The following is a 23,210-nucleotide window of genomic DNA, read 5'->3' as shown; positions in this document are numbered from 1 at the left end:
AATCCTCTCCTCTCCAGCCTCCCTACTTCTATCCATCCCTCCATCCATCCACTCACACAAACTAGAAAATTACCCTCCCCGCCCCCATATTGTAGTCTTGTCTTTCTCATGGCTTCCAGTCAACTCCAAACACTTCATCTTTAGCTTCGTAACCCCTTCTCTGAAATAACTCTCTCGCCAGCCTCATTTCTCAGAAGGTCCCCCCAATTTTCCATTTCATCTGGTGAATATGCATCCCTCCCTATCTCCTCGCCCCAGAGTACATGGTTTAATCATCTCTTCACCTGTGTATAGGCTGGGGCCCCCACTGGAAATATATTTCTCCCTCCTCTCTTCAAAGTTCTGCTTAGAATTCCTCTCTTTTGAAAGCCTCCTGATCTAACCCCACATGGTGTAACTTCCTCTGATATTCATCATCTTCTCAGTCCTCATTGACCGATCCACAAGTATTCACTGCACACCCAGCCCTGTGCTGGAGCCATCAACACACAGGAAGACTACCCATAATTTCTATCCTCAAGCAGTTCCCAGATAGGAGGGCTGATTAACAGATAGAAAACCAAAAAAAAACATAGGCAAGTTAAAATGAAGCCAGGCTAGCAACCCCAAGGACAACTTATCCACCTTCTCACTAAAATGCCTACGAAGATACAGAAGAAAAGGTGCAAACTTATACCTTGATCAAAAGCAATACAACCAGCGCCCAACAATATCTCTGCTAACTCTAAGATCAATGGAAATGAATTAAGGGAAATTGCTGAAAACTGAGTGATTTTCCTCTGTTTTGCCTTGTAAATTCAGAGCAGCCCTGTAAACCTAGATAGACAATGAGAAGGGATTTCCCCCCTCCCCATCTGTCTATTCGGAATCAGAATCCAGAAATCTGGACAATCATGTCCCTATACCATGTGAATGATACTTTCTGACATAGCCAGTATACCATCCACTCTCCCCCCAACCCATATTTCTATATTCACTCAGAGACTTTAACTCCCTGAAAATAACATGGCAGGAAGGAGGCATGGGGGAGGGGGCATCTGAAAGTGGCACCTTCATCCCAGGAGAGGGTTGCCCACAAGTAAAGTGCCATCTTGTGGGCAGATACAGGAACAGCCTTGGTAGCCACTTACCTTGAGATAAAGCAGCAAGTCTCTACCTTGGCTGCAGAGTAGAATCACCTGAGAAGCTTTTAAAAACTATGATCCCAAGGCCCACTCTCAGGCATTCTGGGTCAGTTGATTTGGGGTGGGACCTAAGCATAATATCTTCCAAAAGTTCCTTGGGTCCCATGATTCGGAAAGGTTTGGTTTTTTGGTTTCAGGTGATTTTAACGTTCAGCCAGGGTGGAGAGCCACTGGTGTAGACTTTCATTCAGTCCTTGGTTGAAAGAATCAGAACCAATCATTGCGTGAGGGAAATATTCCACCACAAGACACCAGCGCCACACCAGATGAATATCTGATTTAAAAAAAAAAAAAAAACCAAACCCGCTGCCGTCGAGTCGATTCCGACTCATAGCAACCCTATAGGACAGAGTAGAACTGTTCCATAGAGTTTCCGAGGAGCGCCTGGTGGATTCGAACTGCTGACCTTTGGGTTAGCAGCCATAGCACTTAACCATTATGCCACTAGGTTTTCCGAATATCTGCTTAGATTATGGAAATTAGCCTGGTATTTGTACACACCAACCTGCTTCTGAGTTCCAAATCTAAGAAGCTGATTGAACTAGCACCAGGAGGACAGAGGGCAAAACCATGGAAATTCACATTACCTTCCTAGTGTCAAATACTGCATCCAGACAAGACTCTCAATTCAAGGATAAAGAAAAAACTAAAATGCCACAACATTGTCCCTGAAAAACAAGGAAACACGAGAACAAGAACAAGCATCCTGAAAACACAGAAAGGAATCAAATCTCTGGCAATTATTTCCTACTAGAATATGAAGACAAAAGTGGAAGCTTATTTAGCAACCTCAGAGAGGCCCAAGAAGTTATGATCTCTATGAGACTGGAGCAAAAATCTATGAAAAGAAAAAGGGCTGAGAGAGAAAAACAACAGCATGGAATGGGAAAATGAAAGATAAGTTTCAAAGACAAATTGAAATGCAAGCTGAGCTAGGTGGGATATAGAAAGACTGCAAGGAAAATGGAAACAGCAAAATTCAAATTTGCACTGTAGGTGGGTTGAACTGGCTCTACCAAAAAATGAATCAGCAATGGGGAGAACAAACATGGAACACTCTCCCTGAAGTCAGAATAAAAGGACAAAGAGATGAAAGTTATGAAAATGAAGGTGAGGTAAATAAGACAGAGAAATGAATTTGAACTTAATAGCTGTAGATATGGAGAGCATTAAATCCAGCATAAATGGAGCAGAAACACCCCATAGCTACAACCGAGGAAAGCATTTTGAAGCCAGAAAAGTATCATAAATTGAAAATATTTATCATATCCTAAAAAAAAGGAATAAAAATAAACTTAGACACATTCTGGCAACATTTTCAATTGTAAGGTTAAAGAAAAAAAAATCCCATGAGTATTAAAAAGAAGAAACATACTATCCTCAAAGGAACACAATGATAAGACTGATCTCAGAATTTTCTGGCAAACTATGTGCCAGGGGAAAAAATGGAGCTATGTCTACAGTATTCTGAGAAAAATAGATTGTCATCCAAGAGTTTTCTGTCCAATTAGTTTGACAATAATTTGTAAAGTCCACAAAAAGATATTCTCAACTATGCGAGGTATCCCCACCATCTGTCAGTTTGTCATACTGTGGTAGTTTGTGTGTTACTGTGATGCCGGAAGCTATACCACCAGTATTTCAAATACCAGCAGGGTTGTCCACAGCGCACAGGTTTCAGCAGAGGTTCCAGACTAAGACAGACTAGGAAAAAGGACCTGGCAGTCTACTTCTGAAAAAAACAGCTAGTGAAAACCTTATGAAAAGCAGGACAACATTGTCTGGTATAGTGTTGGAAGATGAGCCTTTCAGGTCAAACACCACTCAGAATACGACTGGGGAAGAGCTGCCTTCTCAAGGTAGAGCTGGCTATAATGATAAAGATGGAGTAAAGTTTTCAGGACCTTCATTTGCTGACGTGGCACAACTCAAAAATGAGAAGAAATACCTGTAAACATCCATTAATATTCAAAACATAAAATATACAAAATATGAATCTAGGAAAATTAGAAGTCATCAAAAATGAAATGGAATGCATAAAGACTGATATCGTAGGCATTATGAGCTGAAGTGGACTAGTACTGGCCATTTAGAATAAGACAATCATATGGTATACTACACGGGGAATGACAAATTGAAGAGGAATGGCTTCATGTTCAAAGTCAAAAAGAACTTTTTTTTTTTTTTTTAAAGAACTTTCTAAGATCTGTCCTGTAGTATGGGAGCCTTGGTAGCCCAGTGGTTAAAAGCTCAGCTGCTAACCAAAAGGTCAGCACTTTGAATCCACCAGCCACTCCTTGAAAACCCTATGGGGCAGTTCTACTCTGTCCTATAGGGTCACTATGAGGCAGAATTGATTCGATGGCAATGAGTTTTTTTTTTTTTTAATATCCTAAAGTACAATGCTGTCAGTGACAGGATACTATTCACACATTTACAAGGAAGACCAGTTAATGTCAGTATTATTCAAACTCAAGCACCAAACACTAATGCCAAAGATGAGAAAATTGAAGATTTTTACCAATTTATGCAGTCTAAAATTGATCAAACATGCAATCAAGATGCATTGACAATTACTGGTGATTGGAATGAGAAAATTGGAAACAAAGACGAAAGACCTGTGGTTGGATAATATGGCTTTGGTAATACAAATGATGCAGGAAATCTCAAGACAGAATTTTGTAAGACCAATGTCTCCTTCACTGCAAATACTTTTTTTCAACAACATACAGGGTGACTATACACATGGATCTCACAGGATGGAAAACACAGGGATCAAATCAACTATATCTGTGGAAAGAGACAATGGAAAAGCTCAATGTCATCAATCAGAACAAGGCCAGAGGCCAACTGCAGAACAGACCATCAACTGCTCATATGCAAGTTTAAGTTAAAGCTGAAGAAAATTAAAATAAGTCCATGAGAACCAAAATATGACCTTGAGTATACCCCACCTGAATTTGGAGACCATCTCAAGAATAGATTTGATGCATTTAACACTAATGACCGAAGACAAGACGAGTTGTGGTATAACATCAAAGACATCATACATGAAGAAAGCAAAAGGTCATTAAAAAGAGAGGAAAAAAAGAAAAGACCAAAATGGATGGCAGAAGAGACTCTGAAACTTGGTTTTGAACATAGAATAGCTAAAGCAAAAGGAAGAACTGATGAAGTAGAAGAGCTGAACACAAGATTTCAAAGGGCAGTTCAAGAAAACAAAGTAAAATATTGTAATTAGAAAACAAAAAAAGGAAGAACACTCCAGCCATTTTTCAAGCTGAAAGAACTGAAGGAAAAGTTTAAGCCTAGAGTTGCAATATTGAAGGATTCTGTGGGGAAAATATTGAATGACTCAGGAAGCATGAAAAGAAGATGGAAGGAATACACAGAGCCACTGTACCAAAAGGACTGGTCGACATTCAGTCATTTCAGGAAGCAACATATGATCAAGAACCAATGGTTCTGAAGGAAGAAGTTCAAGCTGCACTGAAGGCACTGGCAAAAAACAAGGCTCCAGGAATTGAACGGAATACCGGTTGAGATGTTTCAACAAATGAATGCAACACTGGAAGCACTCACTCATCTATGCCAAGAAATTTGGAAGACAGATACCTAGTTAACTGACTGGAAGAGTTTCATATTTGTACTCATTACAAGGAAAGGTGATCCAACAGAAAGAGGAAATTCTCCAACAATATCATTCATATCATACACAAGTAAAATATTGCTGAAGATCATTCAAAAGTGGTTGCAGCAGAACATCAGCAAGGAACTACCAGAAATTCAAGTTGGATTCAGAAGAAGACATGGAATGAGGGATGTCATTGTTTATGTTAGATGGATCTTGGCTGAAAGCAGAGAATACCAGGAAAACATTTACCTGTGTTTTATTGACTATGCAAAGGCATTCAACTGTGTCTGTCAGTTTGTCGTACTGTGGGGGCCTATGTGTTGCCATGATGCTGGAAGTTATGCCATCAGTATTCAGATATCAGCAGGGTCACCCATGGAGGACAGGTTTCAGCTGACCTTCCAGACTAAGACAGACTAGGAAGAAGGACCCGGCAGTCTACTTCTGAAAACCATTAGCCAGTGAAAACCTTATGAATAGCAGCAGAACATGGTCTGACATAGTGCTGGAAGATGAGCCGCCCAAGTTGGAAGGCACTCAAAAGATGACTGGGGAAGAGATGCCTCCTCAAAGTAGAGTTGACCTTAATGACGTGGATGGAGTAAAGCTTTCGGGACCTTCATTTGCTGATGTGGCGCGACTCAAAATGAGAAGAAAGAGCTGCAAATATCCATTAATAATTGGAACCTGGAATGTACGAAGTATGAACCTAGCAAAATTGGAGAAATCATCAAAAATGAAATGGAACGCATAAACATCGATATCCTAGGCATTAGTGAGCTGAAATGGACTGGTATTGGCCATTTCAAATCAGACAATCTTACAGTCTACTCTGCTGGAAATGACAACTCGAAGAGGAATGGTATTGCATTCACCATCAAAAAGAACGTTTCAAGATCTATCCTGAAGCACAGTGCTGTCAGTGATAGGATAATATCCATACACCTACAAGGAAGACCAGTTAATATGACTATTATTCAAATTTATGCACCAACCACTAGGGCCAAAGATGAAGACATAGAAGATTTTTATCAGCTGCTGCAGTCTGAAATTGATCGAACGTGCAATCAAGATGCATTGATAATGACTGGTGATTGGAATGCAAAAGTTGGAAACAAAGAAGAAGGATCAGTAGTTGGAAAATATGGACTTGGTGTTAGAAACAATGCCAGAGATGGAATGATAGAATTTTGCAAGACCAATGACTTCTTCATTGCAAATACCGTCTTTCACCAACATAAACAGCGACTATACACATAAAAATAAATAAATAAATAATTTTTTTTTTTTATACACATGGACCTCGCCAGATCTGTGGAAAATGAAAAAATGAAAATGAGACAATGAAAAAGCTCAATATCATCAGTCAGAACAAGGCCGGGGGCCGATTGTAGAACAGACCATCAATTGCTCATATACAAGCTCAAGCTGAAACTGAAGAAAATCAGAGCAAGTCCATGAGAGCCAAAATATGACCCTGAGTATATCCCACCTGAATTTAGAGACCATCTCAAGAATAGATTTGACGCGTTGAACACTAGTGACCGCAGACCAGACGAGTTGTGGAATGACATCAAGGACATCATCCATGAAGAAAGCAAGAGGTCACTGAAAAGACAGGAAAGAAAGAAAAGACCAAGATGGATGTCAGTGGAGACTCTGAAACTTGCTCTTTGGCTAAAGCAAAAGGAAGAATTGATGAAGTAAAAGAACTGAATAGAAGATTTCAAAGGGTCTCTCGAGAAGACAAAGTGAGGTATCATAATGACATGTGCAAAGAGCTGGAGATGAAAAACTGAAAGGGAAGAACACGCTCGGAGTTTCTCAAGCTGAAAGAACTGAAGAAAAAATTCAAACCTTGAGTTGCAATAGTGAAGGATTCCATGGGGAAAATATTAAACGACACAGGAAGCATCAAAAGAAGATGGAAGGGGGGGAGGCGGAGCCAAGATGGCGGACTAGGCAGACGCTACCTCGGATCCCTCTTACAACAAAGACACGGAAAAACAAGTGAATCGATCACATACATAACAATCTACGAACCCTGAACAACAAACACAGATTTAGAGACGGAGAACGAACTAATACGGGGAAGCAGCGATTGTTTCCAGAGCCTGGAGCCAGCATACCAGTCAGGTACGGCACAAGCACAGAGACCTGCTCCACCCCCCTGAACTAACCCCGGGAGGGGGACTAGCCGGTTCCACGGGCGGCGTGGGACGCAGCCGTTAGGAGAAGTCCCCGGGAGGCAGTGACTGATCTTGGAGCAGAAAGAGCAGCATCCGAGCCGGGGAACCGTCCCACAGGGATTTGGACTGCACGCAGGTACGCCATAAACACGGAGAGTTGCTCCACCCCCTGAACTAACCCCGGGAAGGTGACCATCCGGGTCGCGCGGGCGGCGTGGGACGCAGCCGGTAGGAGAAGTCCCCGGGAGGCAGCGACTGGTATTGGAGCGGGGAGAACAGCGTTCCAGCCGGGACACTCGGTCGCGGCACAAGCACGGGGAGCTACTCCACCCATCTGAACTAACCCCGGGAGGGGGCCCACCTGGTTCACGGGGGCCGCACGGCCACGCGGCTGGAGGGACGAGAAGTCCCCGGGAGGCAGCGACTGATTTTGGAGTCGAGAGTGCACCGTCCCAGTAGGGGAGCCTTGACGCTGGGCGTGGGGCTGGAAGCGGAGGATCTGACCGTGACTCCAGCGGGCCAGACCCCCCGGGGGCAATCTCCACACAGACAGCACACATAGGCGACGCGCCCGCGGGAATCTCAGATATAATAGTCATTCCAAGCAAGACAAGCAACTCTGGCTATATTCTGAGGTGCTACTCTCCTATCTCTCTGTTCCCTCCCCCACCCTCCCCAGGCGGCTTCATTAACATCTGAATAGCCTGAGCCAGAAGGAGAACTCTGATAGGGATCTGACTGCAGTTTTTTTTTAGCGGATTTTCTGGAAAAACTAGTTTCCCAGTGATGGCTCGGAGACAACAATCCATATCAAACCACTTAAAGAAGCAGACCGTGACAGCTTCTCCAACTCCCCAAACAAAAGAATCAAAATCTTTCCCAAATGAAGATACAATTTTGGAATTATCAGATACAGAATATAAAAAACTAATTTACAGAATGCTTAATGATATCACAAATGAAATTAGGATATCTGCAGAAAAAGCCAAGGAACACACTGATAAAACTGTTGAAGAACTCAAAAAGATTATTCAAGAACATACTGGAAAAATTAATAAGTTGCAAGAATCCATAGAGAGACAACATGTAGAAATCCAAAAGATTAACAATAAAATAACAGAATTAGACAACACACTAGGAAGTCAGAGGAGCAGACTCGAGCAATTAGAATGCAGACTGGGACATCTGGAGGACCAGGGAATCAACACCAACATAGCTGAAAAAAAATCAGATAAAAGAATTAAAAAAAATGAAGAAACCCTAAGAATTATGTGGGACTCTATCAAGAAGGATAACCTGCGGGTGATTGGAGTCCCAGAACAGGGAGGGGGGACAGAAAACACAGAGAAAATAGTTGAAGAACTTCTGACAGAAAACTTCCCTGACATCATGAAAGACGAAAGGATATCTATCCAAGATGCTCATCGAACCCCATTTAAGAATGATCCAAAAAGAAAAACACCAAGACATATTATCATCAAACTCACCAAAACCAAAGATAAACAGAAAATTTTAAAAGCAGCCAGGGAGAAAAGAAAGGTTTCCTTCAAGGGAGAATCAATAAGAATATGTTCTGACTACTCAGCAGAAACCATGCAGGCAAGAAGGGAATGGGACGACATATACAGAACACTGAAGGAGAAAAACTGCCAACCAAGGATCATATATCCAGCAAAACTCTCTCTGAAATATGAAGGCGAAATTAAGATATTTACAGACAAACACAAGTTTAGAGAATTTGCAAAAACCAAACCAAAGCTACAAGAAATACTAAAGGATATTGTTTGGTCAGAGAACCAATAATATCAGATATCAGCACAACACAAGGTCACAAAACAGAACGTCCTGATATCAACTCAAATAGGGAAATCACAAAAACAAACAAATTAAGATTAATTAAAAAAAAAATACACATAACAGGGAATCATGGAAGTCAATAGGTAAAAGATCACAATAATCAAAAAGAGGGACTAAATACAGGAGGCATTGAACTGCCATATGGAGAGTGATACAAGGTGATATAGAACAATACAAGTTAGGTTTTTACTTAGAAAAATAGGGGTATATAATGAGGTAACCACAAAAAGGTATAACAACTCTATAACTCAAGACAAAAACCAAGAAAAACGTAACGACTCAACTAACATAAAGTCAAACACTATGAAAGTGAGGATCTCACAATTTACTAAGAAAAACGCCTCAGCACAAAAAAGTATGTGGAAAAATGAAATTGTCAACAACACACATAAAAAGGCATCAAAATGACAGCACTAAAAACTTATTTATCTATAATTACCCTGAATGTAAATGGACTAAATGCACCAATAAAGAGACAGAGAGTCACAGACTGGATAAAGAAACACGATCCATCTATATGCTGCCTACAAGAGACACACCTTAGACTTAGAGACACAAACAAACTAAAACTCAAAGGATGGAAAAAAGTATATCAAGCAAACAATAAGCAAAAAAGAAGAGGAGTAGCAATATTAATTTCTGACAAAATAGACTTTAGACTTAAATCCACCACAAAGGATAAAGAAGGACACTATATAATGATAAAAGGGACAATTGATCAGGAAGACATAACCATATTAAATATTTACGCACCCAATGACAGGGCTGCAAGATATATAAATCAAATTTTAACAGAACTGAAAAGCGAGATAGATACCTCCACAATTATAGTAGGAGACTTCAACACACCCCTTTCGGAGAAGGACAGGACATCCAGTAAGAAGCTCAACAGAGACACGGAAGATCTAATTACAACAATCAACCAACTTGACCTCATTGACTTATACAGAACTCTCCACCCAACTGCTGCAAAATATACTTTTTTTTCTAGCGCACATGGAACATTCTCTAGAATAGACCACATATTAGGTCATAAAACAAACCTTTGCAGAGTCCAAAACATCGAAATATTACAAAGCATCTTCTCAGACCACAAGGCAATAAAACTAGAGATCAATAACAGAAGAACGAGGGAAAAGAAATCAAATACTTGGAAAATGAACAATACCCTCCTGAAAAAAGACTGGGTTATAGAAGACATCAAGGAGGGAATAAGGAAATTCATAGAAAGCAACGAGAATGAAAATACTTCCTATCAAAACCTCTGGGACACAGCAAAAGCAGTGCTCAGAGGTCAATTTATATCAATAAATGCACACATACAAAAAGAAGAAAGAGCCAAAATCAGAGAACTGTCCCTACAACTTGAACAAATAGAAAGTGAGCAACAAAAGAAACCATCAGGCACCAGAAGAAAACAAATAATAAAAATTAGAGCTGAACTAAATGAATTAGAGAACAGAAAAACAATTGAAAGAATTAACAAAGCCAAAAGCTGGTTCTTTGAAAAAATTAACAAAATTGATAAACCATTGGCTAGACTGACTAAAGAAATACAGGAAAGGAAACAAATAACCCGAATAAGAAATGAGAAGGACCACATCACAACAGAACCAAATGAAATTAAAAGAATCATTTCAGATTATTATGAAAAATTGTACTCTAACAAATTTGAAAACCTAGAAGAAATGGATGAATTCCTTGAAAAACACTACCTACCTAAACTAACACATTCAGAAGCAGAACAACTAAATAGACCCATAACAAAAAAAGAGATTGAAACGGTAATCAAAAAACTCCCAACAAAAAAAAGTCCTGGCCCGGACGGCTTCACTGCAGAGTTCTACCAAATTTTCAGAGAAGAGTTAACACCACTACTACTAAAGGTATTCCAAAGCATAGAAAATGACGGAATACTACCCAACTCATTCTATGAAGCCACCATCTCCCTGATACCAAAACCAGGTAAAGACATTACAAAAAAAGAAAATTATAGACCTATATCCCTCATGAACATTGATGCAAAAATCCTCAACAAAATTCTAGCCAATAGAATCCAACAACACATCAAAAAAATAATTCACCCTGATCAAGTGGGATTTATACCAGGTATGCAAGGCTGGTTTAATATCAGAAAAACCATTAATGTAATCCATCACATAAATAAAACAAAAGACAAAAACCACATGATCTTATCAATTGATGCAGAAAAGGCATTTGACAAAGTCCAACACCCATTTATGATAAAAACTCTTACCAAAATAGGAATTGAAGGAAAATTCCTCAACATAATAAAGGGCATCTATGCAAAGCCAACAGCCAATATCACTCTAAATGGAGAGAACCTGAAAGCATTTCCCTTGAGAACGGGAACCAGACAAGGATGCCCTTTATCACCGCTCTTATTCAACATCGTGTTGGAAGTCTTAGCCAGGGCAATCAGGCTAGACAAAGAAATAAAAGGTATCCGGATTGGCAAGGAAGAAGTAAAGTTATCACTATTTGCAGATGACATGATTATATACACAGAAAACCCTAAGGAATCCTCCAGAAAACTACTGAAACTAATAGAAGAGTTTGGCAGAGTCTCAGGTTATAAAATAAACATACAAAAATCACTTGGATTCCTCTACATCAACAAAAAGAACACCGAAGAGGAAATAACCAAATCAATACCATTCACGGTAGCCCCCAAGAAGATAAGATACTTAGGAATAAATCTTACCAAGGATGTAAAAGACCTATACAAAGAAAACTACAAAGCTCTACTACAAGAAATTCAAAAGGACATACTTAAGTGGAAAAACATACCTTGCTCATGGATAGGAAGACTTAACATAGTAAAAATGTCTATTCTACCAAAAGCCATCTATACATTTAACGCACTTCCGATCCAAATTCCAATGTCATATTTTAAGGGGATAGAGAAACAAATCACCAATTTCATATGGAAGGGAAAGAAGCCCCGGATAAGCAAAGCACTACTGAAAAAGAAGAAGAAAGTGGGAGGCCTCACCTTACCTGACTTCAGAACCTATTATACAGCCACAGTAGTCAAAACAGCCTGGTATTGGTACAACAACAGACACATAGACCAATGGAACAGAATTGAGAACCCAGACATAGATCCATCCACGTATGAGCAGCTGATATTTGACAAAGGACCAGTGTCAATTAACTGGGGAAAAGACAGCCTTTTTAACAAATGGTGCTGGCATAACTGGATATCCATTTGCAAAAAAATGAAACAGGACCCATACCTCACACCATGCACAAAAACTAACTCCAAGTGGATCAAAGACCTAAACATAAAGACTAAAACGATAAAGATCATGGAAGAAAAAATTGGGAGAACCCTAGGAGCCCTAATACAAGGTATAAACAGAATACAAAACATTACCAAAAATGATGAAGAGAAACCCGATAACTGGGAGCTCCTAAAAATCAAACACCTATGCTCATCTAAAGACTTCACCAAAAGAGTAAAAAGACCACCTACAGATTGGGAAAGAATTTTCAGCTATGACATCTCCGACCAGCGCCTGATCTCTAAAATCTACATGATTCTGTCAAAACTCAACCACAAAAAGACAAACAACCCAATCAAGAAGTGGGCAAAGGATATGAACACACATTTCTCTAAAGAAGATATTCAGGCAGCCAACAGATACATGAGAAAATGCTCTCGATCATTAGCCATTAGAGAAATGCAAATTAAAACTACGATGAGATTCCATCTCACACCAGCAAGGCTGGCATTAATCCAAAAAACACAAAATAATAAATGTTGGAGAGGCTGCGGAGAGATTGGAACTCTCATACACTGCTGGTGGGAATGTAAAATGGTACAACCACTTTGGAAATCTATCTGGCGTTATCTTAAACAGTTAGAAATAGAACTACCATACAACCCAGAAATCCCACTCCTCGGAATACACCCTAGAGAAACAAGAGCCTTCACACAAACAGATATATGCACACCCATGTTTATTGCAGCTCTGTTTACAATAGCAAAAAGTTGGAAGCAACCAAGGTGTCCATCAACGGATGAATGGGTAAATAAATTGTGGTATATTCACACAATGGAATACTACGCATCGATAAAGAACAGTGACGAATCTCTGAAACATTTCATAACATGGAGGAACCTGGAAGGCATTATGCTGAGCGAAATGAGTCAGAGGCAAAAGGACAAATACTGTATAAGACCACTATTATAAGATCTTGAGAAATAGTAAACCTGAGAAGAACACATACTTTTGTGGTTACGAGGGGGGGAGGGAGGGAGGGTGGGAGAGGGTTTTTTTTATTGATTAATCAGTAGATAAGAACTGCTTTAGGTGAAGGGAAAGACAACACTCAATACATGGAAGGTCAGCTCAATTGGACTGGACCAAAAGCAAAGAAGTTTCCGGGATAAAATGAATGCTTCAAAGCTCAGCGGAGCAAGCGCGGGGGTCTGGGGAACATGGTTTGCGGGGACTTCTAAGTCAATTGGCAAAATAATTCTATTATGAAATCATTCTGCATCCCACTTTGAAATGTGGCGTCTGGGGTCTTAAATGCTAACAAGCAGCCATCTAAGATGCAGCAATTGGTCTCAACCCACCTGGAGCAAAGGAAAATGAAGAACACCAAGCCCACATGACAACTAAGAGCCCAAGAGACAGAAAGGGCCACATGAACCAGAGACCTACATCATCCTGAGACCAGAAGAACTAGTTGGTGCCCGGCCACAATCGATGACTGCCCTGACAGGGAGCTCAGCAGAGGACCCCTGAGGGAGCAGGAGAGCAGTGGGATGCAGACCCCAAATTCTCATAAGAAGACCAAACTTAATGGTCTGACTGAGACTGGAGGAATCCCGGCGGTCATGCTCTCCAGACCTTCTGTTGACACAGGACAGGAACCATCCCTGAAGACAACTCATCAGACATGAAAGGGACTGGTCAGCGGGTGGGAGAGAGACGCTGATGAAGAGTGAGCTAATTATATCAGGTGTACACTTGAGATTGTGTTGGCAACTCTTGTCTGGAGGGGGGATGGGAGGATAGAGAGAGAGGGAAGCCGGCAAAATTGTCAAGAAAGGAGAGACTGAAAGGGCTGACTCAAGACGGGGAGAGTAAGTGGGAGTAGGGAGTGAGATGTATGTAAACTTATATGTGACAGACTGATTGGATTTGTAAATGTTCACTTGAAAAAAAAAAAGAAAAAAAAAAAAAAAAAAAGAAGATGGAAGGAATACACAGAGTCATTATACCGAAAAGAATTAGTCGATATTCAACCATTTCAAGAGGTAGCATATGATCAGGAACTGATGGTACTGAAGGAAGAAGTCCAAGCTGCTCTGAAGGCACTGGCGAAAAACAAGGCTCCAGGAATTGTTGGAATATCAATTGAGATGTTTCAACAAACAGATGCAACGCTGGAGATGCTCACTCATCTATGCCGAGAAATACGGAAGACAGCTTCCTGGCCAACTGACTGGAAGAGATCCATATTTATGCCTATTCCTAAGAAAGGTGATCCAACCAAATGTGGAAAAATGACATATTACATTGGGCGAATCTGCTGCAAAAGACTTCTTTAAAGTATTGAAAAGCAAAGATGTCATTTTGAGAACTAGGGTGCACCTGACCCAAGGTATGGTATTTTCAATCGTCTCATATGCATGAGAAAGCTGGACAATGACTAAGGAAGACTGAAAAAGAATTGACACTTTTGAATTATGGTGCTGGTGAAGAATATTGAACATACCACGGAATGCCAGAAGAACAAAAAATCTGTCTTTGAAGAAGTATAGCCAGAATGCTCCTTAGAAGCAAGGATGACGAGACTTCTTCTCACATACTTTGGACAGGTTATCAGAAGTGACTAGTCCCTGGAGACATCATGTTTGGTAAAGTAGAGGGTCAGTGAAAAAGAGGAAAGCCCTGAACGAGATGGATTGATACAGTGGCTGCAACAATGGGTTTGAGCATAACGATTGTGAGAATGGCACAGGACTGGGCAGGGTTTCATTCCATTAAACATAGGGTCACTATGAGTTGGAGCCAACTTGACAGCACCTAACAACAACAATACCATGCAAGGGATCAGAAAATGTACTCCTCATGTGTTCTTCTTGGAAGGAAATCTACTTGAAGATGTGCTCCAGGAAATCAAGAGAGGTAATTAAAGTGAAGAGCTCAAGAATAGAGAATTCTTGACTTCCAGTTTCAGACCTGATGAAATCTTAGGAAGTGGATCTTTGCTTTTCCCTTAAACGACTGAAAAACAACAGGTTTCAGACATGGGACAACAGGCAGTGCTGCTGAGTAATTCCTGAGAGAAGGGAAGTAAATGAGATGAGCCATATGATTGCCTCAGCTTACTATCTGGAGAGTTTCCAGGCTTAACCATGAGAGCCAACAATTCTAATTTTAAAAACATTTAGAGTATTGAAATAGAGTAATACTTTCTCAAAATGATAAAGACTATTTATGTTAAAGAATATCCATCATCATACTTAATGATAAAATACTAGAGATTTTCCTATTAAAAGCCAAAACAAGATAAGCATGTTCATTATCATAATTACTGATAATTATTCTTCTGAAAGTTCTGACTAGTACATAAAACAGAAATAAGAGGTATAATTATTTGCAAACAATAAGATTGGATGCCTAGAAAATCCAAAAGAGTCAATGGCAAAATCCTTAAGAGTAATAAAAAAAAAAAAAATAGTAAAGTGGCTAGATACAAGATGAATGTGTATACCTCAATACTTCCCTAAATTGTAATAAGAAACAGAAAAGATGATGGTGAAAACATTTCCTTTACATTAGCAATAGCCACTAAAATAAGCTCATAAACAAAAAAAACCCAATAAATATCTTGGACTAATTCTAACAAGGAATATGGTCTAACAAGGAATTATAAACCCATGGTCTTTAGTGGAAAAAAAAACCTACAAGATTACCAATATATATAAAATTTGTTTTGAATTAAGAGAAATAAGTCTTACATTAGCAGAAAATTTTGCAAATAAGTAAATCCACTACAATTCAATTTACAGATTTAATGTAATTCCAATCAAGATCCCAATGGAATTTTTTGACAGGGAGTGGGGGCACCGTCACAAAATAAAATTAAAGTTCATATCAGAGAATAAATAGATGAAAAATATAAAAGGAAGATGAACAGGGACATCGTATCAAACATTAAAATGCCTAATTAAAATCTACACACACACACACACACAATTAGAGCTAAAAAACAAATACAGCAAGGTTGCTGGATACAAGATCAATGTATAAAAATCAACTGTATTTCTATACACTTGCAACAAACAACCTGGAAATGAAATTAAGCAAACAATTCCATTTACAATAGCATCAAAAAGAATAAAACACTTGGACATAAATTTAACAAAAAAGTTCAAAACCTATACTCTGAAAACTATAAAACATTGTTGAAAGACATTACCCACTGCCGTCGAGTCAATTCCATTAGGAAATGCTTAAATAAATGGAAAGACATCCCATATTCATGAACAAGAAGACAATATTATTAATATGGCAGTACTTCCCGAATTGATCTACAGATTAAATGCAATCCCCATCAATTCATAACGGTCTTTTAATTTTTTTCCAGAAATTGACAACCTGATCCTAAATTCACGTGGAAATACAAGGGACCCAGAATAGCCAAAACAATGTTAAAAAAGAAAACAAAATTGGAGGATTCACACTTCCCAATTCCAAAATTTATTACAAAACCACAGTAATCAAAACTGTATAGTACTGGCATAAAGATAGGCATATAGATCAATGCAATAGAACTGAAGTCCAGAAATAAATTCTTATATTTATGGGCAATTGATTTTAGACAAGGGTGCTAAGATAAAATTCAATGAGGAAAGAGTAGACTTTTCAACAAACAATGCTGGGACAACTGGATATCCACATGCAAAAGAATGAAGTTGGATCCCTACCTCACACCATAAGACAGAAATTAACTCAAAATGGGTCAAAGACCCTAAAAATCTGTAAATATCTTAGAAGAAAACATAGGCATAAATCTTCCTGACCTTGGATTAGGCAATAATTTCTTAGATGCAACACCAAAGCACAAAAAACAAAAGAAAAAAACAGATATACTGGACTTCATCAAAATTAAAAACTTTTGTGCTTCAAAGGACACTGTCAAGAAAATAAAAAACACACCAAGTGTGAGAAAATATTTGTAAAGCATATATGATAAAAGACTAGTACCTAGAATATATAAAGAACTCTTACCCCTCAATAATAAAAAACAACCTAATTAAAAAATGGGTAAAGGATCTGAATACACTTTTCTCCAAAGAAGAAATACAAATGGCCGATAAGTACGGAAAAGGTACTTACCATCATTAGTCATTAAAGAAATGCAAATCAAAACCTTAATGAGATACCACCTCACACACACTAGGATGGCTATAATCTAAAAGACAGATAGTAACAAGTGTCAGTGAAGATGTGGAAACATTGGTAGAAATATAAAATGGTGCAGCCACTTTGAAAACCAATTTGGCAGTTCTTCAAAAAGTTAAATAGAGTTACTGTATGACCTAGCAATTTCACTTCCAGGTGTATGCCCAAGATAACTGAAAACATATATCTACACAAAAGCTTGCACAGAAATGTTCGTAGCAGCGTTATTTATAATTGCCAAAAATTGGAAACAACCCAAATGTCCATCAACTAATGAATAGATAAATCAAATGTGCTATATTCATACAATGGAATATTATTCAACCATAAAAAGGAATGAAATACCACCGATCCTTGCTATGGCATGGATACACCTTGAAAACATTATACTAAGTAAAAGAAGCCAGACTACAAAATGCCACATATTGTATTATTCAATTGATATTTAAGGTACAGAAGAGGCAAATATATAGAGACATAAAGTAGATTAGTAGTTGCCTAGGGCTGGGGAGGGGTGGGGTTGGGGGGGCATGGGGAATGACTGCTAATGGGTACAGGGTTTCTTTTTGGGGTGATTAAAATGTTTCAGAATAGGGGCGATGGTTGCACAACTTTGTGAATATGCTAAAAACCACCGATTTGTACACTTTAAAAGGATGAATTTTATGGCATGTAAATTGTATCTCAACCTTTTAAAATACCCAATAAAGCTAAAATTATTAAACCAGCGATGTATTAGTAAACCAGACCCCAACATAATACGTAAAGATATATCATAAAGGAAGCATGTGTGTTTGACACAGTATGTGTGTTCACAGAGAAATTCACAAAAATGTTAACAAGGATTGCGTCTGGGTGGCAAAATTGTGGATGATTTTTATTTTCTTCTCTTTTCTAAATTTTCTACAATGAGTCATAACAAAAATAAACATGTTTTTTAAAAACAAAGTGCGTCAGCATATAATTAAGTTCCAGGCTGTTGGAGCGCTGAGATGAACCTCGTGGAGCCTGTGTGGGGAGGTTTGGGAACATGCAGCAGAAGAGGCCTGGACTCCATCTCTCTTTCTCTGAGTCCCACCTGTCCCTGGCCTTCTTACCCCATCTGTCACCAAGTCCTCACAGTGGAATCTCAGACTCTGCCCCTTCCCCCGGCTGTCCCACTGCTGTGGCCCAGGCTCTGTCCTGCAGTGGCTCCTAGCTGGCTGCATGCCTCACTTAGCTAGGCTTACTGTGCTGTCTCAGGGACACACGTCTCCCTCTATGAAAGCCTGCAGTGGCCTGTGAGACTAAGTCCTTAGCTGGTCATCGAAGGCCCCAGCCTGTTCCATAGGCCTAACTCCCACACGTGAGCCTTCTCTCTCCATCAGCCCAGCAGCCGTGCTGCAAGTACAAGGAAGCTAAACCAAGGGAAAAAAACCTAACCGGTTGCTGTCAAGTTCATTCTGACTCATGGCAACTCCACGTGTCTCAGAATAGAACTGTGCTCCATAGAGTTATCAGCGGCTGGTTTTTCTAAAGTAGATCACCAGGGATTTCTTCCGAGGTGCCTTTGGGTAGACTTGAACTACTGAGCTTTTGGTTAGCAGCCAAGTGCTCGACCATTTGCACCACCTAGGAAGGCCAGGCCCGTGCAAAACAAAGCCGTGGTTCCCACAGCACAACTCACACCTCACGTGCCCGGGATTCACTGCCTCCACACTTGGCTCAGACCTTTCCTTCCTAGCAAAAGCCGTCCTTTTCTCTCCACCAGTTCAACTCTTCCACTTCAAAGCCCAGCATGGTGCCTTTTCTTGCTATGAAGCTTTCCTGATCTTGCCTGCCTGAAGGAATCCCCACTTATCATGCTGCTTCCACTGATCTTAAAAACTGGGTTGCCGAATAATAAAATCTATTAAGAAAACATTCTGCATCCCACTTTGGAGAGTGGTGTCCAGGGTCTTAAACGCTAGCAAGCGGCCAGCTAAGATGCATCGATGAGTCTCAACCCACCTGGATCAAAGAGGAATGAAGAACACCAAGGACACAATGTAATTTTGAGCCCAAGAGACAGAAAGGGCCACATGAACCAGAGACTACATCATCCTGAGACCAGAAGAACTAGATGGTGCCCGGCTACAACCGATGACAGCCCTGACAGGGAACACAACAGACAATCCCTGAGGGAGCAGGAGAGCAGTGGGATGCAGACCCCAAATTCTCGTAAAAAGACCATACTTAATGGCCTGACAGAGACTAGAAGGACCCCAGTGGTCATGGCCCCCAGACCTTCTGTTGGCCCAGGACAGGAACCATTCCCGAAGCCAACTCTTCAAACAGGGATTGGACTGGACAATGGGTTGGAGAGGGATGCTGGTGAGGAGTGAGCTTCTTGGATCAGGTGGACACTTGAGACTATGTTGGCATGTCCTGCCTGGAGGGGAAACAAGAGGGTAGAGGGGGTTAGAAACTGGCGAAATGGACACGAAAAGAGAGAGTGGAGGGAGGGAGTGGGCTGTATCATTAAAAAAAGAGAGAGAAATTGGGAGTATGTAGCAAGGTTTATATAAGTTTTTGTGTGAGAGACTGACTTAATTTGTAAACTTTCACTTAAAGCACAACAAAAATTACAAAAAAAAAAAAAAAACTGGGTTGCCAAGTTTCTCACCTATGAAGAATAATGGAAGGAGCAAGGCCTTTGAGTTAAATGGATCTGGATTCAAATTCATAGCTCTGACATTTAGAGCTACGAAGTACCCCACACAGTACCTGGCACGTTGGTGGTGCCCATCAAGGGCTGCCACCACCCCCCCCCTTCCACAGCACTCCAGACTTCTTAGGCACCTGCCATATTCTGGCACAGACTATCTGTGTGCAGCCCTGGGCCTCTTATCTGACTAGAAACTCACCAGTGCCTGGCACAAGGAAAGTGCCCAACACAGATCTGTATAATGAAAGGGTGATGGAAGGGAGGGTCCACTCTCACTCACTGAAGGGGTAACTGATCAGTAGGTGAGCCAGCCTGAGGTCAGGGTTGAGGGAGTTCCTGTCCTTCTCTGGGTCATCCAGTTTCCCAGCATAGCCTAGGGTTTTCCTGAGCTGTTCAGGTCATCCTCCTCATAGCCAGAGTTTCCTTGAGCTGCTCAGATCATCCTCCTTGTAGCCAGAGTTTCTCTGAGCTGATGAAATCAACCTCCTCATAGCCAGGGTTTCCCTGAGCGGCTCAGATCATCCTCTTTGTAGCCAGAGTTTCCCTGAGCTGATGAAATCAACCTCCTCATAGCCAGGGTTTCCCTGAGTGGCTCAAATCATCCTGCCTCAGGTCCCCTCTCTGGTGGAAAATGAAGACACTGTAGGAGACAATTCTGGAGCGTCATCTAACAACAGTCATAACAGAGCCCTCACTTATTGTAAGCTTATGATGTGCCTGGTATAGTGCTAAGCCCTTCTTCTATACATTAGCATATGAATCCTCATAACAACTATTATTCCCAGTTTACAGACCACAAAACTGAAGTTCAGAAAGCCTAGACAATCTGCCCATGCTCCCTCATCTAGAAAACGGCAGAATTGGCTTTCAAAGAAAAGCAGCAACTACTCAAAGAAAGACCCTAAAACTGAATTATCTGCCACCACTTCTGCCGAAAGGAGATGGATTCTCTGGCTGCCACAATCTAGGGTCCCAGGCTGAGCTAGGCCTCGAGCATACTGGGCCCTAATGTCAGGGCTCTTCCCAGGCTGGATATGTTGAGGGTCTTGATTAAGCAGTGGGGTGAGGGTACCCCTGCATGTGCCTGGCAGTACTTAGCACCCAGAAAATACTCCCCAAGGCTCAGTTTCCTCCTTCTCTCTGACTTTTAAGATTCAGAGCATCTTAGCACAGTCAAATTGAGAACACTTGTCAGGTCTTACTAGGAAGAGAGGTGAGCCAGGAAAGGTGCTCATCTGCCATGGGCTGGGCATAGAGCCCTTTCTCAGTACTTTCTATAACTGCCAGAAGGTCACCACTTTGTGCCCCAGCCTCCCAAGTCTTTATATGTCTAGACAATATCTACAGGGTAATGCCTGTGCCCGTGCCCTGACCCTCCCCACCAACCTGAATTCTGATCAGGTTCTCTTCTATCCATCCCTGGCAGCCTCTCAGTGCCAGCAGAGACAGAGAGAGTTCTCCCTGGATCTTTTCCTGCCCTGCCCTGGCTGGGGTCCCCCTCTTGCCATCCTGGTCATAAAGATTGCAGATGCCTGGGCTCTGTTATTTGTTGCTCCCATGTGCTGAATAGGCCTGACCATCAGAATCAGATAGGATCAGTCCAGAAAGACTTTCTGGAGGAGGTGTCTGCTGCATTGATATAGGTAACACAGACGCATGGCTTGGCAGAAATGAAGGGAAAGGCATTTAAGTCTGAGAAACAGCTTAAGCTGAGGCTTGGAGGTAGAAGAAGGAAAAGTTTGAGGAGGCGGGGGAGGGGGCAAGTGACAGGGGCAGATTAAAATGGGTAAGGTAAGCATGGTGCTTACCATGTTTACCAGACCATCTGTAGTGAACAATTTCACTACAGATTAGTCAGTAAGCACAAGAAAGCCTGTGCTTACCTTGCTTACTGAGTCATCCGTCCCTATCAGAGACTGCAAATTTGAAAAGAGATTTTGATTCTGTAGGAGATGATGTGGAGTTGGAAGAGAGACAGATGCCAATCATACCTAGAAGCAGAATCCTTGATGTGGTGAAACCATGTGAAATTATTCACTACAGATGATCTGGTAAGCAAAGTAAGCACTGTGCTTACCTTGCCTACCTTGCCTATTGGATAATCCGCCCCTGTTGTTGGATAATGGCACAGCTGGAGTGAGTGAAGAGCTGGGAGTAGGGACCCCAAGGTGAAAACATGTGCAACTCTAAGGCACATTTGCCCCAGCAAGTCCAGGGGTCTATGGATGGTTCCTAACCAGAGGAGCAAGATGGTTTAAGTGGCACCATCTGACGACAGTAGGAGCCTTGGGTCCTTCCCTTCACTAAGCCCCTCTGATCCTTCCCTCAAAAACATGCAGAGCTAAGAATCCAGGGACAGCTGAGTTTGCTTTCAGCCTTCCCAGCACCTCCCCCAGCCCAACACACCCAGACTCTCCCCCTACTTTGCCCCTTTTCTCCTTTTTCTCCTCTCTTTCCCCTTTCCACCTCCTCTCCCTTCCAGGTGGGCTCTGCCCCCGCACTCCAGATGTTCTGAGGGGGATGTTACTGTGAAGTCCTACAGGCCCAGGTTAGCAGATGTGCAGCTGAGAGGCAGGTTAATGGGGGCCAGGGGAGCAGGCTGGGGCTGGGGGCTGAGGCAGCTGTGTTGGCCCAGAAGGCCTGGTGACTCCCCAGGAGGCCTAGCAGCCTCATTCCCGTCAGCTTCAGCTGACAAGAGCAGGAAGGAAAGGGAAATGGGCTGGGGGAGCAGCCCAGCTGGGGAATAGAGGCTCCTGGATCCCTGGCTGGGATGTATCTGAAGGCTGCCTCTCCATCCCTCCCCCCACTCCAACCTGGAACTCCAGAAATTATGAATGCCCCCAAGTAGTCAGCCATCAGGGTTGCCTTCCCCAGCCCTGCATCTTCCTTTTAGTAAGATCTCCATTCTCCATAAAGGCTGAGGGGCTGCAGGGGCACAGATCATCCTCAGGTAGCAGGTAGTCCTCAATATGTTACTGTTGGCTTGGGAACATGTTGCCTGGCATACACTGTCTTTCTCTCTTTCCCTTTTTAATCAGTTTGTTTTCCCATTTCTGTTTTATTTAGGCTGATAGATATACCACTGTGCATACCCTGAAAACACACTCAGATGAGGAAGACCCACAGGCTGCACTCACATCTTTCCTCTGCAGGTACACAGCACAGAGCCCCACACGCACAACCAGAAGCAAACAGGATTGTCTACAC

At 41.3% G+C, this 23,210-nt stretch overlaps 1 protein-coding gene across 1 annotated transcript in view; it reads right to left on the bottom strand.

Moving 5' to 3' along the window:
* The window catches only part of LGR6 (leucine rich repeat containing G protein-coupled receptor 6), a 144,510-nt gene that overhangs the window by 62,462 nt on the left and 58,838 nt on the right, over window positions 1-23,210 (bottom strand). The gene's annotated exons all lie outside the window — the stretch shown is intronic.

This window comes from Elephas maximus, chromosome 18 (assembly GCF_024166365.1).
Source record: "Elephas maximus indicus isolate mEleMax1 chromosome 18, mEleMax1 primary haplotype, whole genome shotgun sequence".
In the NCBI taxonomy this organism is placed as follows: Eukaryota; Metazoa; Chordata; class Mammalia; order Proboscidea; family Elephantidae; genus Elephas; species Elephas maximus.
The sequence above is the reverse complement of the archived record's forward strand: the minus strand, read 5'-3'. Positions and strand labels throughout refer to the sequence as shown.